Source organism: Mesoplodon densirostris, chromosome 5, assembly GCF_025265405.1.
Source record: "Mesoplodon densirostris isolate mMesDen1 chromosome 5, mMesDen1 primary haplotype, whole genome shotgun sequence".
NCBI lineage: Eukaryota > Metazoa > Chordata > Mammalia > Artiodactyla > Ziphiidae > Mesoplodon > Mesoplodon densirostris.
Window position 1 is genome coordinate 146,001,488 of NC_082665.1, and position 18,217 is coordinate 146,019,704.

The following is an 18,217-nucleotide window of genomic DNA, read 5'->3' on the forward strand; positions in this document are numbered from 1 at the left end:
TAAAGTGAGAGATCCTTTTTTTGCCTAGCAGTTCCCTAAAATGGCTGTGAATATACCTGCTTGGATGATGTACCTATCCCTGAACTAATCACTGCCCAAGGGGATAGGAGGGAGAGACTGACTTGTTTGGGTCCCTTGCCCACCCCTGTGGAGTGGGAGGGAACATCCTCCCTGACTGACAGCCCCACGTAATCCCAAGGGTTAGTAAAGGGTAGTTCCACAAAACGGGGAGACGGGTGATAGCAGGTAACAACTGTCCACAGGAATCCTGTGAATTTCAAAGCCTCATTTTCTTTCCCATTGCTGCTCCCTTCTTTCCGATCACTTTGTTTAAAAACTTATGAGTTGGATAGAGTCTGTCATCAATCAGCTTCCCCCTCTAAACTCCCCTAGGCTGGAAGCCTGCAAACTACATTCCCCAGAATCTCTTTCAGCTTGCTTCTGGTAGGATCTTCCAATAGGAGGCATTGGCCAGAGACTGGAAGGTGAGAGAAAGACCCCCCAGTTTCTGTAGGGTCTCTGGGCACAGTGGGGACAGGAGCCAGCAAGCGCAGGCTCCTGGGTATGGCAGCCTCAGAAGTATGCTGTGGGTGACAACACCATTTTCTCCTTTACGTCTTCAGCTCCAGGGTTAGTATGTAGTGGCCCTGCAGTTGCTAATCCTTTGGTGATTTCCCCTCTTTTGCTCCTTTCAATATCTTGTAACCAATTCCTGGTACAGTATTAACGCCTTTTTGTTTAAAATATGTGGAGTGGTTTCTGTTTTTCTAATTGTACTAATATAGTCTTCATTTAATTTTGTTATTAGAAATTCTTATTTTTTTCATTTAAAAAATTTAAAAATTGTGGCAAAATACACAACAGAAAAATCTATCTTTTTTTTTTTTTTTAAATTTTGGCCTCGCCAAGTGGCTTGCCTGGGATCTAAATTCCCTGACTAGGGATTGAACCTGGTCCTCGGCAGTGAAAGCACCAAATCCTAACCACTGGGCCACCAAGGAACTCCTATATCATTACATTTTTTTACAGTGTACGGTTTAGTGACATTAAGTACATTGATATTGTTGTACAGCCATTACCACCATCCATCTCTGCAACTTTTCCATCATCCCAAACTGAACCTCCCCATTTCCCCCTTCACCCAGCCTCTAGCGCCACCATTTCACTTCCTGTCTCTGTGAGTTTGACTCCTCTAGGTACTTCATATAAGTGGGATCATACAATATTTTGGGACTGTCTTAGCATAATGTCTTCAAGGTCATCTATGTTGTAGCCTATGTCAGAATATCCTTCCTTTTTTTTTTTTTTTTTTTTTTCGGTATGCGGGCCTCTCACTGTTGTGGCCTCCCCCGTTGCGGAGCACAGGCTCCGGACGCGCAGGCTCAGTGGCCATGGCTCACGGGCCCAGCCGCTCCGCAGCATATGGGATCCTCCCAGACCGGGGCACGAACCCGTATCCCCTGCATCGGCAGGCGGACTCTCAACCACTTGCGCCACCAGGGAGGCCCTATCCTTCCTTTTTAAGGCTCAGTAATATTGCGTTATATGTACATAACCCATTTTGATTATCCATTCATCTGTTGATGGATGCTTGGTTGTATATCAGCTTGCTAAGGCTGCCATAACTAAGTACCACAGACTGGATGGTTTAAACAAGAGAAATTTATTTTCTCACAGTTCTGGAGGCTAGAAGTCCAAGATCAAGGTCTCAACAGGACTGATTTCTCCTGAGGCCTCTCTCCTTGGCTTGTAGATGGCTGTCTTCTTTTTGTATCTTCACATGGTCTTTCCCCTGTGTGTGTATGTTTCATTTCCTTTTTTTGTATAAGGACACCAGTCATGTTGGATTAGGGCCCACACTAATGACCTCGTTTAACCTTCATTACCCTTTTAAAGGCCCTATCTCCAAATATAATCACATTCTGAGGTTGGGGGTTAGGACTTCCATAAATGAGTTTGGGGGGCAGAATTAACCCCGTAACAGGTTGCTTCCACCCTTTGGCTATTCTGAATAATGCCACTATGAACATGTACAGATATTTATTCGAGTCTCTGCTTTCAGTTCTTTTGAGTATATACCCAGAAATGGAATTGCTAGAGCATATTGTAACTCTATGTTTAGTTTTTTGAGGAACTGCCAAATCATTTTTTCCCAGCATCTGTACCATTGTACATTCCCACCAACAAGGCACAGGATTCCAACTTTTCTACATCCTTGCCAACACTTGTTATTTTCTGTTATTGTTTCATTTTTATAATAGCCATTCTTATGGATGTGAAGTAGTAGCTCATTGTGGTTTTGATTCGCATTTCCCTAACGATTACTGACGTTGAACATCTTTTCATGTGCTTACTGGCCGTTTGTAAGTTTTCCCTGGAGAATGTCTATCAAGTCCTTGGCCCACTTGTAGACATTTTTATTTTTGAAAGAAACCATATACACATTACAGCAATAGTAAGTGAATGAAATGGGGGAAATATTCGCCAGTAATCCCTAGATGTGAGATGACCACAAACAACTGGTACAGTCTTACAGAGTCAGCTATCAAGGTGGCACAGCAGGTGGACTCGAGAGCCGCCATTGCCTGGGGTTTGATCTCTGGTTCCTCCACTTACTGGCTATGGGACCTCAGGCAAGTTTGTTAATCTCTTGTGTCTTGGTTTTCCTACTTAAGAAGTGGGAGTAATAATACTGCCTACTTCATAGGGTTGTTACAAGGATTAAGTGAGTTAACAATTAGCACAGTGCCAGGTACAAATTCATATAAATTAACTATCAGCATTTATTCTCTGGATCCCAACCTTCTGGGCTGCCTCCACTGCTGGGCTCCATCTTGTGTCCTCTCCCCCCACTGCTGGTGTTTCTCATTACCCAGTGATCCACCAGGCAAATAGATCTATGTAGCAGATACTATACGCTAAAAGCTTTTTACATACTAACTTTAATTTTTACCATTACCTTCGACAATAGTCTAGTGATCCTGAGCTCTGGCTCAGTGATCAGCTGGGAAGGAATCTGGGTTCAGATCACAAATCTCCTCTTCCTATGTGACCTGGGGCAAGTCACTTCACATCTCTGGGCTTCAGTTTCATTTTTTTTTTTTTTTTTTTGGCTGCGTTGGTCTTTTTTTTTGGTCTTCGTTGCTGTGTGCAGGCTTTTCTCTAGTTGTGGCGGGGAGGGGCTGCTCTTCATTGCGGTGCACGGGCTTCTCATTGTGGTGGCTTCTCTTGCTGCAGAGCATGGGCTCTAGGTGCACGGGCTTCAGTAGTTGTGGTTCACGGGCTCTAGAGCGCAGGCTCAGTAGTTGTGGTGCATGGGCTTAGTTGATCCGCGCGGATGTGGGATCTTCCTGGACCAGGGTGTGAACCTGCGTACCCTGCATTGGCAGGTGGATTCTTAACCACTGTGCCAGCAGGGAAGTCCCTGGGCTTCAGTTTCTATATTTGGAAAATGATAAGAGTCATTCTGATTTTACAGGGTCACTGAGGGGTAAGGCCTGTAAAGCACTTAGCACACACAGTGCTTGGCACATAGTAAATGCTTAAAAGATATATATTACTATTATACCCATTTTACAGATGAGGAAACTGAGTCTTAGAGAGCTAAAGTTATTGCCCAAGGTCATAAACCTAATGTTGAGAGAAGATGGACCAAAACCATGTTCTTTATTATTTTCTTCAGGTCTGCATACATGATTTTTGTGCAGTTCCTGTTGTATGATAAGAGTGCAGACATAAGTTTGTATTTTTTTTAAATTGCATTAAAGCATGAGTAATTTTCATATTGCTATGGAGATATGAAGACCTGACTAAGTAATATTCCACTGAATAATCCAGCATCTTCATGCCCACTATTTCCTTCTCTTGGATTATTTCCTCGGGATAAATTCCCAGAAAGGAATTTGATATGTCAAAGGGTGTTAACATTATTTTGATTCTGAATACAGAACATCATGTTTTCCTGAAGAGTTCTGCGATAGTAATTATATTTGTGTGGCTGTAATTTATTTTCTGGTCTCCTTGAAATAATTGAACATTGATAAATAATGATGTAGATAAGTAATCTCCAGGCTGAAAAGGAGTGAATAGGTTGGGATTAGATGATAATCCTGTTTGGAAACCTGTGACTAAGTAACCCCAGTTACTGGATGTGGGTATGTATTAGTTCTTGTTTACTAGATGGGATGCTCCCATCATCCGGTTAAGGAGCATGTATGTTATCCATAACCAACCAGCTCAGTCTCTGGGCATGTGAGGGTATCAGCAGAAGGGTATGGCTTGTTTACTGGGTCCTGCTGAGCACTTGGCTCACCTCCAGAAGAGGCCTCTTGTTCTGAAAGGAACCTGGATCTGAGGTGCAGGTGCCTGAGTGGGAGCCATTCCTCAAATTCTTAACTCAGGGTGTGGAGTCCAGGAGAACAGGGCTGACATCCTTTCTCCTTCACTATTAGTCTTGGGATCTACAGAAAGCTCTGAGAGCCTCTGTTTCTTTATCTTCACAGGGGAAGGGTGAGAAGGTAGACAGTAAATATTTAACAAGCCTTCAAATGGCTTCACATATATTAAATCATACTATTCTCAAACAACCCTATGAAGGAGATATTATCACTAATCTCATTTTACAGATGAGGAAGCTGAGGTACAGACTGGTTAAATAATTTACAGTCAGTAAGTGGAGGAGCCAGGGTTTGAACCCAGGCTCTTGGGCTCCAGAGCTTCAGACTTCAACACCACGCTCAATGTTGAGTAATATGGAAGGTTAACAAACCTTAGCTTTAAGGGCTGTTGTGAGGATTGGGGATGATGACACATTGGTATGTGGCTTCTGGTCTTGCTGTTCTACAGAAATGGTCACTCTTGCTAAATTTATCAGTGACGTCCATATGGCCAAACCTAATAAAAACTTTTCTGTTTTCATTTTCCCTGACCTCTCAATAGCATTAAACCCAGTTGACCATTTCCTCATTCCTTTTTTTTTTTTTTTAACTCACAGGCCATGAGGTTGGTTTTTTCCTTTCTCCTTTTTTTTTGTTTTCTTTGTTTAAACAAATATGCATCACAGTGGTTCAACAAGTAAGGCAAATTCCACGAATATAAAAGCTGCAATTTGCAATATACCATATCTAGAACCCAGGAGAGATGAATTAGACAGAAGTGGTAGTCATTCTAATTAAACAATCAGGTGACATCATGACAAGTTGGTTTTTAGCATCAAAACTGTTCATTGAAGTTTCTTTTTTTTAATGATCAGAGGTCCCATGTTGGCTCCAGCCTCTTGGTTGTGTTTCGTGTGTGATCCATCACAGAATGGGAACTTTTTGGCCTCTAACAATAGCAGTACACAACTTTATCTCCCAAATCCTCCATGTCAAAAGCATGCACGATCTTGGAGTTTTCTTTCCGGCTGTGAAAGTTTACCATAGATTTGCTGCAATGATCTCTAACATAAAATCTTTTGTAAGCTAGATAACCAACTGCAGCTGTCCCAGCAGTAATGGTAACAGACTGCAATCCATTCAGCTCTAAGCTGGAGGTTGCATTCATGGCGCTGTCACTTCCAAAGAGTGTACACAGGACACCCAGCACAGACAGCTCGAGTAGCCAGCCCGGGTCACGGTGCGAGAGGCGTCCCCAGGGCACCGATTCCAGGCTGCTCCCTCCTTCTTGAAACACTTTTTTCTTTTGGCTTTAGTGACAATCCACTCACAAGGGCTTACTCCTACTCCTCTTGGTTGTTCCTTCTCAGTCTCTTTTTCTCTCTTTTCCTCTTTTAACTGACCTCTAAGTGTTGGTGTGCCCTGGGCTGGTGTCTCCTTAGCCCTCCTCTCTTTTCTTTCCCTGGGAGATCTCACACAGTCCTGTGGTGTAAGCTATCATCTGTATTATATATTTGTTGATGACCCCTGTATTAGCCGGGGTTCAACCAGAGAACCAGAACCAGTAGGAATATACAATGTATCAAGAGATTTATTGCAAGGAATTTCTTATGTGATTTTAAAGGCTTGCTAGGTAAGCCCCACATCTGTAGGTCAGGCTGTCAGGAAGAGCAGGCTGGAAACTCTTCCCCGGTCTCCACCCTGGCTAGCCTCCATCTCCAGCCTGGACGACTGACTGCCAGCGCCATTTAACCTGTCTCTCTGCCTCACTCTCCTTGTTTACATTCTTGCCTTACGCCACCCATTTACCGGAGTGATTCTTTAAGGTGCACAGCAGAGTGATTTGACTTACGTACATCATGAAAGGACTGTCATAATAAGTTTAGTGAACATCTGTCATCTCATCCAGATACAAAATTAAAGAAAGAGAAAAGAATATTCCTCCCCGTGATGAGAACTTTTCGGATTTCCTCTCCTAACAACTTTCCTCTGTAACATACAGCAGTGTTCATTATATTTATCATGTTGTACATTACATCCCTAGTACTGATTTATCATATAACTGGAAGTTTGTACCTTTTGACTGCCTTCATCCAATTCCCCCTCCCCGCTCCCCAACCTCTGGTAACCACAAATCTGATCTCTTTTTCTATGAGTTTGTTTGTTTGTCAGAGTGACCCTTTTAAAGCATACACCAGATTTACCTGATTCCCATATTTGAAACTCATCAGTGACTGCCCGTTGCTCTTAGCTTAAAATGTAAACCTCTTACCTTGGTGGAGTATATTGCAGAATTGGTCACAAATTTTCCCCATCCCTCTCCACATGCCCCTTTGCTATGTGACTTTGCCACTCCTCCCATAAAGAGGAGTAGTCCATTTTCCTACCCCTTGGATCCAGCCTGGCTTTGTGACTTGTGTTGAGTGATAGAATGCAGTACAAGTGACATTATTGGACTTCTAAGCCTAAGCCTCAAAAGGCCTTGCAGCTTCTACTTTTATCCTCTTGGAATGTTCCCCTGGGACCGACACGTGAAGAAGGCTAGTCTAGCCTGCTGGAGGATGAGCAGTCATGTTGACAGAGAAGAGCTCTTCCGTCTGAGGCCCTCTAGACTGACTGGCCGATAGCCAGCACTAACCACCAGACATGAGTGGGAAACCATCATAGATCATCTAGTCCCAGACGAGCCACCAAATGATGGCAGCCACCTCAGTGACACCAGGTGAGACTGGTGGTTCTTCTGCTAACCCCAGCCCAAACGGCTGCCTTCCAGAACTGTGAGCAAATAAAAGGCTGTTGTTTTAAGCCACTAAGTTTTGGGTTGGTTTGTTACTCAGCTCTGAATACCTGTTACACTTCATCTACAAGGCTCCATATGCCCTTGGCCAGCTTCTCTAAACTTATCTCATACTGTTCCCTCCCTTGATTGTTCTACTCTAGCTCCACTGGCCTCGTCCTGTTCCTGGAATATTCCAAACTCTTTTCTTCCTCCAGGCCTTTGCTTCCTTTGGCAATGGTATGGCAGGTTCATTTTCATCTTTCAGTGTGTATTAAAATACCATTCTTCAGATGAAATTCAAATACCATGGAGCAGTCTCCCATGACCACCCCTCTATGTAAAGTTGCCTCTGCCAGACACTCCCATGTTAGGATTTCTTTCCTTACCACGATTTAAAATTATCTTGTTCCTTTATTTGTTGACTTGTTTTACTGGAAGGTAAGCACCACGATTCATCTCAACACAGCACTACAGGCTGCCACTGTCAATGGGTGAGAGTCGGTGCAAAAGATAAACCCTAGCCCCTTTGTAGGCAAAGAGCATGGTTACTCATTGAGGAAGGCAGAACAGCCGGGAGCTCTTGACAGGTGGCTGAGGGACAGCGTGAGGGCATTCGGTGGAGGAGAACTTCTTCAGTGACTCAGAAGCTGCCTTTAAGTCACACTTCAGCAATGTTCATCCCTCCCAGGCATCTGGCCCAGAGCACCTTGATTTCTCTTCTTATCAATCCTGCCTCAGTTCTGGGAGTTGCTGTGTATAAATTATCTCAGTCTCAAGGATCGCTCTGGAGACTTGGGATTTTTGAAGAACTGCTAACAATGGTTAATGTTTTCATTCACAAATATAAAGTGTAATTTAATTAAACAGATTTTCTTCCTCCTGAACTCTTCATACAAATCTTCAGAGATTTAGGCTCACTGCTAAAAAAAAAAATGTTTTTACTCCTCAAAGTTGGGAGCAAGGGGTATAAGAAGAGACATTGTGAAAAAGTTCAAGAAATACTGTTTTAGGGCTTCCCTGGTGGCGCAGTGGTTGAGAGTCCGCCTGCCGATGCAGGGGACACGGGTTCGTGCCCCGGTCCGGGAAGATCCCACATGCCGCGGAGCGGCTGGGCCCGTGAGCCATGGCCGCTGAGCCTGCGCGTCCGGAGCCTGTGCGCCGCAACGGGAGAGGCCACAACAGTGAGAGGCCCGCTTACCGCAAAAAAAAAAAAAAAAAAAAAAAAGAAATACTGTTTTATTATCATTTTCTTAGGTTTAAAAAAACCCTTAAATTCTAAGAAAAAAAATTGATCAGAAAACTGACCTCCTGGAAACAGCTGTGGAAAAGCTGAATTAAAAGGGGTGAAGAATGACAGCTTTATTCCGGATATGAATCTCAATACTTCTCAACACAGGAAATGCATACAATTACTGCAGGGAAATAAGACATGATAGCTTATTTATTTAATTGAGTTGAGAGAATCATAATTTTCTTTAAGCCTCTGAGCAAAATATAATGTATTGTAGCACTCAAGAATAATATTCAGAGAAGCCGTAGGACAGAAGAGTATTTGAATGAGAATGGGGTGGTGGAAGTGGAGGGGAGGGGGAGGGGAGGAGGGTTGCTGATTACTCCTTGTTCTGTGCCTCTCAGATCCACTTTCTTCCCTGCTCTGTGTCCCAGCAGTAGGTTCTCTCCAGCCTCTACCCTCTAGCAATCAGGTCGGGTCCAGCCAATGGAAAACACCAGCAGAGGATTGGAAGATGGAAGAAGAGAGGTCAGGGTATTTACACCTCCTCGCTGTGGTTCTGCTCCTCTGAGGCAGTGGGTCTCAAAAAGTGATCAGCGGGGCTTCCCTGGTGGCGCAGTGGTTGAGAGTCCGCCTGCCGATGCAGGGGACGCGGGTTCGTGCCCCGGTCCGGGAGGATCCCACATGCCGCGGAGCGGCTGGGCCCGTGAGCCGTGGCTGCTGAGCCTACGCGTCCGGAGCCTGTGCTCCGCGACGGGAGAGGCCACACCAGTGAGAGGCCTGCGTACTGCCAAAAAAAACAAAAAAACCCCCAAACCCCAGCAGCATCTTCATCACCTAGGAGCTTCATAGAAATGCAGGTTCTTGGCCCAACGCCAAGCCTTCTGGGGGGCCCAGCAATCTGTATTTGAACAAGCCCTCCAAGGTGATTCTGATGCTCTGTAAAATTTGAGAACCAATGATGTACGGCCACAGCTTCTGGTGGGCAGACCTTTCTCTGCAGTCCCAGCTTTTACTAGACTCCAGTAGTTCTGTCCCCTTCTTTTGCCCTTCAGGTCTGGGGGTAGAAAGGGTTTCTCAGCACGGCTGGTACTTCAGTAGCTCATAACCTCTTGATGGTTGCCTTATCCCTGCCTATTGTGCCTTTGCAAAGTCTCTTTAGTTAAAAGGTGTGAGTGCTCTGCCTGTCTCCTGCTATCTGCCTGATTGATTTGCAGAGGCACCAACTGTGGGCAAAGGCCGGAAAGCTAACTGTCCATGGCTAACAGAGCACAGGCGTATCAGGATAGCAGGGCAGGGAATGCATGGGAGTGAGCCTCTACTATGTACCAGGCGTTCATTCGTTTAAGGCTCACAAACCTCCTAGAGGAAGGTATCTTCTGTGTTTCACTGTTGATCACCTGAGCCAGACCCCAGACTGCACCTCTGTCATAGACTGGCTGATTCTTCTTCCTGGCCAAGGAGACTCTTCCTGAGAATCCTGCCCCTGGAGTCCTCACACAGGTCACACCTTCACCCCTCAAACCATCATGAAGTTGTTGTTAGGGGCTGGGGGGAGACTGGTAGGCCCCTTAAGAGCTGTGTGATAGTGGGCACGTTGCATGGCCGCTCTGAGCCTCAGGTTCGTCAACTGTAAACAGGGATTTTAATGCCTGCTCTGTGGTGTGTTGGGAGGATTGCACCAGGTGACATATGTTGAGCACCTGGAACCACGTCTGGAACAGAGTAGGAGCTCTGTAACCCTGAGTGCCTCTGCCTTCCCCACAAAGTTGTGCTAGGGAGAGAACCTGACTGGCTAAGTGAATCAGGTCTCACTTTTAAAAAAATAGTTTATTGGAGTATAGTTGATTTACAATGTTGTGTTGGTTTCAGGTGTATAGCATAGTGATTCAGTTATATATATACATATATTCATTCTTTTTGAGATTCTTTTCCCATATAGGTTACTATAGAATATTGACTAGAGAACCCTGTGCTATACAGTAGGTCCTTGTTGGTTATCTATTTTATATATAGTAGTATGTGTGTGTTAATCCCAAGCACCTAATTTATCCCTCTCCACCATGTTTACCCTTTGGTAACCATAAGTTTGTTTTCGAAGTCTGTTTCTGTTTTGTAAATAAGTTCATTTATATTATTTTAAAAAAATTAGATTCCATATATGAGTGATATCATCTGATATTTGTCTTTCTCTGTCTGACTTACTTCACTTAGTGTGATCATTTCTAGGTCCATCCATGTTGCTGCAAATGACATTATTTTGTTCTTTTCTATGGCTGAGTAATATTCCATTATATATATGTACCACATCTTCTTTATCCATTCCTCTGTTGATGGACATTTAGGTTGCTTCCATGTCTTGGCTATAGTAAATAGTGCTGCTATGAACACTGGGGTGCATGTATCTTTTTGAATTAGAATTTTCTCCATATACATGCCCAGCAGTGGGATTGCTGGGTGATGCGGTAGTTCTATTTTTAGTTTTTCAGGAACCTCCATACTGTTCTCCATAGTGCTTGTGCCAGTTTATATTCCCACCAACAGTGTAGGAAGGTCCGGTCACACTTTTTAAATAGATGTTGGTCTGGAAACATCATAGCCCCAAGGAAAGGCACTTCCAACAGGTGGAATCCTCAGGAAGTCAAGAGGACTTGTCTAAGCTCTGAAGAACTTGCTCAGTAATTGAGGCTTGGTGAGAGAGAGGCAGGGCTGACCGTTGGATATGCAGTTTGTTTGTCTTTTAAAGTAAGTTATGCTCCAGAACTTGCCCCCCAGTCTCTCTCCTGTGCTCTTCCTGTCTCCTTGACATGGTGGTACCCAGAGGAGGGCAGTGCCTAAGGGGTATCTGGAGGAAGAGTTCCCTTAATGTGACTTTGCAAGCTGGGCTCCCTGTGCTTGGAACTGTCTCTATCCTCAGCCAGGCCAACTCCAACTCCTGCTAACCCCTACTCTCTGCTCAGACACCATCCTTCGGACCTGTTCCCTGACTCCAGCCATTCTAGGCAGAGTTAGCTGCCCCTGTTCCACAACACCCAGTCCCATGCATTCCTCAATTGCCACAGTTGCCAAGGGTGTAGGGTCCGTTTCCTCTCCAGGTGCAGGCGTTTGTCTTGCTCACTTGCATCCCGGGTCTAGCCCAGGACCTGGTCCGCGGTGGGGCTTGGGGCTCCCAGATGCTCAGCAGTGCATTTAAGAACAGCCTGGGAGAGGGCTTGCCTCAGGCCTGATCCATCTCCCACTCTTCCCTGGTTAAAGCACATACACATGTATTTCTTCCATGAACGTTGGTGGAGTATATGCTGGGTTCCATTCTGGATGCTAGAGATGCAGGAGTGGATTGGATGCAGCTCTCCTGGAGCCTGTAGGCTGTAATAGGGAGGACGACTGTACACTAGGTAATACTGATATACAGCAGAAGCCCCAGTGGCCCAAGAGAGGTGCCAAGCTACGGGGATTAGAGGAGGAAGGGGTGACTCCCTGCTGGGCTCACGGAAGACCTCACGCACGGGTGCTCTATTGCCTTCCCGATAACAGAATATCTTCCCAGCAGTTACAGCACGTTTCTAATATCGCGATGGCTGCTGTGGTGAGGTGGGGTGGTCACAGACACACCTATCCCATGGTCTCTTTGCTTACCTAATCTATGGGTCTCAGTCTTGCGTCACGACGTCTTTAAAAACAATGGCCCTAGCCAGCCCAAGAGATGTTCTAGAAATCTAAAACAGATGGGTTTTAGAAATCAAAATGTTTTAGAAATCTCAGTCAAATGGGGACCCACTTGAGTGGCACAGTGACTGGGGGACCTGCTGGCAAGGTCAGGGTGAGGTCAGGGATGCTAAACATCCTGCCAAGCCCAGGACAGTCTGGCTCAGTGAAAAACGGTTGCAGATTGTACATCTCAAGTGCCCTGCCTGACACTCAGGTAGGTGGAAAACTTGTTTATAATGCTCTGAGCCTAAAACTTAATCCCATGTTATATGTAAACACAAAAGTATTTTCTGCTCAGTTTTAATAAACACTGAATTATCCAGGGGTGCAACTACTGTGTAAACCAAAGAACAATGTACTTTATTTTGTTTGGAATTTTGCCAAGGGTTGTTCAAGGGGTTGGCAATCACGTCACCAAGGGCAACACTGTCAAATTTGATGCCCAGTTCAACTTTCCTTTATCAGTCTGCACTTATAGCTGTTGCATTTATATTGATTTAAACCTTATTATTTTTTTTATTTTATTTTATTTTTTTTGCAGTACGCGGGCCTCCCACTGTTGTGGCCCCTCCCGTTGTGGAGCGCAGGCTCAGCGGCCATGGCTCACGGACCCAGCCGCTCCGCGGCATGTGGGATCCTCCCGGACCGGGGCACGAACCCGTGTCCCCTGCATTGGCAGGCGGACTCCCAACCACTGCGCCACCAGGGAAGCCCCGATTTAAACCTTATTTTTAAACGCCAAAAATAAAGAAAAAAAAGTTGACAATATATATACTTTAAAACAACCATAACAGAGATTATACCCAGTGCTGAGGTGAGGTGGGCATGTGGTGAGATGATAAGTAACTTGAGGACGGGAGTTCTTTTAGGTACAGAGGTCGAGGAATCCTTTCTGCGGAGGGGATATGAGGTGAAAAGTGAAGCATGACAGAGCCAGCCGTGCAAAGGCCCTGAGGTCGAAATAGCCGGGCATGTCTTAGGAACTGTCAGAACCCCCATGTAACTGGAGTACAGGTGAGCAAGGGGAGCAAGGGCGGAGAGCATCAGGGATTGAGGCTTGAGAAGTGAAAAAGGGCCTTGCAACTGCAGTAAGGATTTTATTCTCTGACAGTCACTGAGGGGTGTGAAGCAGGGGATGACCTGGCCGAAATTATCTGTTAAAAAGATGAAGCTGCTGGGAAGGTTCGAGGTGAGCCTGGAATATTTTGCAATGCCAGAAAGCAAAGAAGGCAGTCAACATGGAGACATTACACATGTCATTTTCCTGTTGTCTGGAAAGCTTAAAGGGAGAGAATAAGTGCTCCGTAAATATTTAATGATGCCCTGTGTTGATAGAAACTAATCACAGAGAACAATGCATGGCAGTTCTGTACTGTGGATGTGTGTAGAGCTGCACTGTTCAATACAGTGTCACTAGCCATATGTGACTATTAAGCACTTAAAATGTGACTAGTGCAACTGAGGAACTGCATTTTAATTTTATTTAATTTCAATTTACATTTAAAACCTGAAACTTGACTCAATTATTAGAAAATGTTTAGGTGTGTTGAGAATAATTTGACAGCTCATTAATAATTTTATATTGATTACATGTTGAATTGGTAATACTGTAGATATATTGGATCAAGTAAGAGACTTTATTAATATTACCAGTTCTTTTTACTTTTTAAAATGAGGCTACTAGAGAATTAAAAATTATATTCTGGCTTACATTATTATTATTATTATTATTATTATTATTATTATTATTATTGCGGTACACGGGCCTCTCACTGTTGTGGCCTCTCCCGTTGCGGAGCACAGGCTCCGGACGCTCAGGCTCAGCAGCCATGGCTCACGGGCCCAGCCGCTCCGCAGCATGTGGGATCTTCCTGGACCGGGGCACGAACCCGTGTCCCCTGCATCGGCAGGCGGACTCTCAACCACTGCGCCACCAGGGAAGCCCTTATTTTTTATTTTTATTTTGTTTTTTTCTTGGCTGCACCGCAAGGCTTGCAGGATCTTAGTTCCCTGACCAGGGTTTGAACCCGGGCCCTGGCAGTGAAAGCGTGCCGAGTCCTAACCACTGGACCACCAGGGAATTCCCTCTTTATTATTTTTTAAAACTTTGTCTACCCTTAGTTGTTTTTTTTTAATTGAAATATGGTAGAGTTACAATTCTGTGTTAATTTCAGGTGTACAGCAAAATGATTCAGTTATACATACATATATATCTATTTTTTTTCAGATTCTTTTCCCTTATAGGTTATTACCTGGCTTACATTATATTTCTAGGAGACAGAGTTGCTCTAGATGTTTTAACGATGAGCCCTCAATGCTGTTTTCAAGCATAAAAAATCATTACACGGACAAGGAACTGTAGCGACTTCCACTGTTGAGATTTAATGTTCCAATTAAGTGGAGGCTATAACTGAGGTTAATGGGAAAAATAAAGGCAAACCCTGGCCTGGGTGTTGATGAAGTTAGAGGGTAACATGCCAACTTCTCCTTCCTCTTTGTCCTTAAATGCCCTCCCTGCCTTTGTGTAGCGTTTCTTTTCTAAGGAAAGGGGGCAAGGTTCTGCAGTTCGCCCCGTCAGAGCTTCCGGTCTCCCTTCTCCTGGTCCCCTTCCTTCTCAGGGATTCACATCCCTTTACCCTCCATATCACCCATCTTCTCTGGAGAAACACAGGATAGAAATTTAACTCTACAGCAGGCAACCTTTCTTTATAAAGGGTCAGAGTAAATAATTTAGGCCTTGTGGCCATAGTCTCTGAGGCAGCCCTTCAATTCTGCAGTCGTAGAGTGAAAATAACCACAGACAGCGTGTCAACAAATGTGCTGGGCTGTGTTCCAATAAAATTCGATTTATGGATACTGAAATTAGAATTTCATAGAATTTTCCCATGTCATGAAATAGTCTTCTTCTGATTTTTTCCTAACTCTTTCAAAATGTAAAATCCATTCTCGACTCAAGGGCCATACGAAAACAGCCTGACAGGATTGGCCCTCGGTTCCTGGTTTGCTGACCCCTCCCTGAAGTATAAGTGAAGACTCAGTGTAATGAACTATCCTTTGGGGAATATTGGGGCCAGAAGGATCTTTTCATTCCTTCACCATACAGCTCAGTACCAGCCAATTGTAAGTACTCAGTATTCTACCTGAGTGACTGAAATTTCAAGAGCCCTATCAAGGTCGGGAGGTTCAACACTGTAGATCATCAGAGGACCTGGATGGCTGGAGGGACTTCTGTGCAGTAATCACTCTCAGTGACAGTTCCCTGCTCTGAGTCCTGTATTCTAAAGGGCCTGCTTTGGCCCTGGTCTGGCTTTAACCTCCCCAAGGGATGAAGAATCTACAGGGCAATGGAGACATGCCCATTTGGAGATTCACCCCTTCCTCCATGCTTCAGGTATTGGGACCTCATAACTCCCTGCCCAGATGAACTCAAGTCCACTTTTATCTGGTGTGGCCTCTACCCTGGGCCCATTCTCCTGTGCAGAGACCACACTGCCAATGTGCTCACACTTGGGCCAAGGGATGGCCAAGCGGCTGCTGTTTGCCCAGGGTGCAGTGGAGCTCGGAAGCACGGACTAGGGCTATGTGTGCTGCGGTGAGCAGGGGCGGGGGCTGGGCCTGGGATAGAGGGCCAGGGATGGCTTCTTCTGTCTGGCTGTGTTAGGCATAGAATTCTAAATGTAAACCTGACTAGGTAATTATGATGGTATATTTGTCATGGCAGCAGGATAAGCGATATTTTAATGAACAGTTTGTTAGTTTGACTTATAACTTAAATATTTAGACATATAGTCTTTGGGCCTCCATTTATATCCTCACGCTAAACTCTGCAAATGTTAGGGTAGGCCTGCTTCCATAGTTGAGTTAACTTTGAAATGGAGGTGGAGGGTGAGTGGGAGTCAGTGGTGTGGTATGGTGTGGTAAAGCTGACTTGTTCTGGCTGCTGAGAGCCCATTGTGTGCCTCTATTCCCAACTCCATGTCCAGTGACGCCATGTTGGTAGCTTGAAGTTGGTCAAGGTAGGAGTATTTACACCATGGAAATGGCAATGCCATGAATCAGAGTTTTTGGCTTTTTTGTTTGTTTTGAGAACTGGTTGCTAAGCATTTACCAGCACACCACACGCTGTGTAACTGGCCATTGTTTGTGACAGAGGCTAGCTTGTCCCCTCCTTGCCCCGTAGAGAGTCCTCATTTACTATATGAAGAGGGAAGACCCGGAGAGATTCTCAAGAGACACGTTCAGCAGAAAAGTGTGATTGAAGCTTACTGAATCATTCACTCATTTGCAAGAATTTCTGAAATAAACCAAGTTTCTGGTTGTCCCGAGCCACATGCTTGCATAACGCCAAGCTCTGATCCTTAGAGCAGCATATGTATAGAGAGGCCCCACTTTAGACTGTGGCTGCTGATTTTGATCAGCTCTAGCAAGACATGAACATTCCCAGCCTCATACCTTATGTTTGCAGAATACCTCTCAATTCAGATAAACATGTAACGTTTTCATGGTGAAAATTCAGATGCGCATGGTTAATCCCTAGATGCCTTTCCCTGAAAGTACTAGTAGTAGCAAAAGCTATGGGTTTCTCCTCTTATTTTCCATGCCTGCCCTCTGATGGTGAATTGAGAGAACTACAGGTAATTCCCATGAATGCCATAGATTCTGGAAGACAGGTTTGCAAACTCAGCTACCTGCTGGGTCAGTGTAGAAGAATGAAGATGGCAGGGTGTGAGAAGAATGGGGAGTTGTGGGGTGTACTGGAGAACTCAGGACCCGTCTAAAAGGGAATGACCCTGCTCACTCAGGGTGGAAGACTACTCCTAAGATTATGAGTCTAGACAGAGGTCATAGCCTAGGAGCCTAAAGATAGATGTCTTCTGTTTGGCCTTCACAGTATTGATCTATGCAGTGTTTCAAAATAGTTGCATACATTAATTTTTTTTTTATTTCCAGAATTTTGGTAAATATCTGAATATTTGGGGTTAAAAACAAAAGCAAATGGGGACCAGACTTGAAGTTTCCCTGAGCAGACAAAACCAGCTTAGTCATTAATTTAGCTTAATTACCAGTTGCTATGAAGACACTGCCTTCACACTATATGAGCTGTTTTGTAACGTTGTACCCCTGAGCCTCATTCCAGGTTTGGCTTGAGTGCTCCCAGTTTGCAAACTGTCTTTTTGATGTTGTGCACAATAATTTTTTTTTTTTTTTTTTTTTTTTTACTAATTACTACTTCTGTGATTCATAGGCTTTGTTTTGGCTATTTCTGAACCTTTAGCATGGGCAACCCCAAGTTCACACTTCCACATGGCAATAATTGGGTGATATAAAAACTATTAAATAAATTTTGAAAATGGCAACTGACATTCAAGGGCAAGTTACTGTAATTTTCCCAAAGCAAGAATTATCTCTACAACATCCCTGACAGACGGGACCATATGTTTTATGCTTTAGGAATTCCAGAAATAGGGAATCCATTATTCTTCATTTGCTTTTCATTTTTTATGATAAGACATTTCATACAAACAAAACCACGTGCGTGCACACACACACACACACACACACACACACACACTATAAGGTATGTAGTATGATAAAATAAACAGCCTCCTCTCCACCATCTATCTTAAGAAATAGAACATTACCAATGCTTTTGAAAGCTACCTGTGTTCTATCCCTGTTGTATCCTCTCTCTCCCCACTGAGGGTAAATACCATTTGTTTTCCTTACCATTCCCTTGCTAAACTTAGTTATTCTGAGAATAATTCTAATAATTTGTTTATTGTCACTTTGGGTTTTTCTAGGTAGAGAATCATTTCATTTGAGGAAATTATCTGTTATTTGTTCTTTTCCAATCCTTGTATCTCATTTCTTTTTCATGAATTGTTGTACTGATTAGGTTCTCTGATTCAGCAGTGCTGAGAAATGGTAATAGTAGGGACATCCTTGTTTTATTCCTGATTTTTTTTAATGTTTGTTTCATTGTTAACTATAATGTTTGCTGTAGGTTTTGATAGGCACACTTAGTTAAGAAAATTCCCTTCTATTCCTAATTTGCTAAGAATAGCAATTATGAATGGGTGTTGACCATTATCAAATGAACTTTTTCTGCAACTATTAAGGTGA

General features: G+C 44.1%; 1 pseudogene; it reads right to left on the reverse strand.

Annotated features, from left to right (window-relative positions):
• Positions 1-5,221: 5,221 nt before the first annotated feature.
• On the reverse strand, positions 5,222-5,544 carry LOC132490575 (CDGSH iron-sulfur domain-containing protein 1-like; annotated as a pseudogene).
• Positions 5,545-18,217: the final 12,673 nt, after the last annotated feature.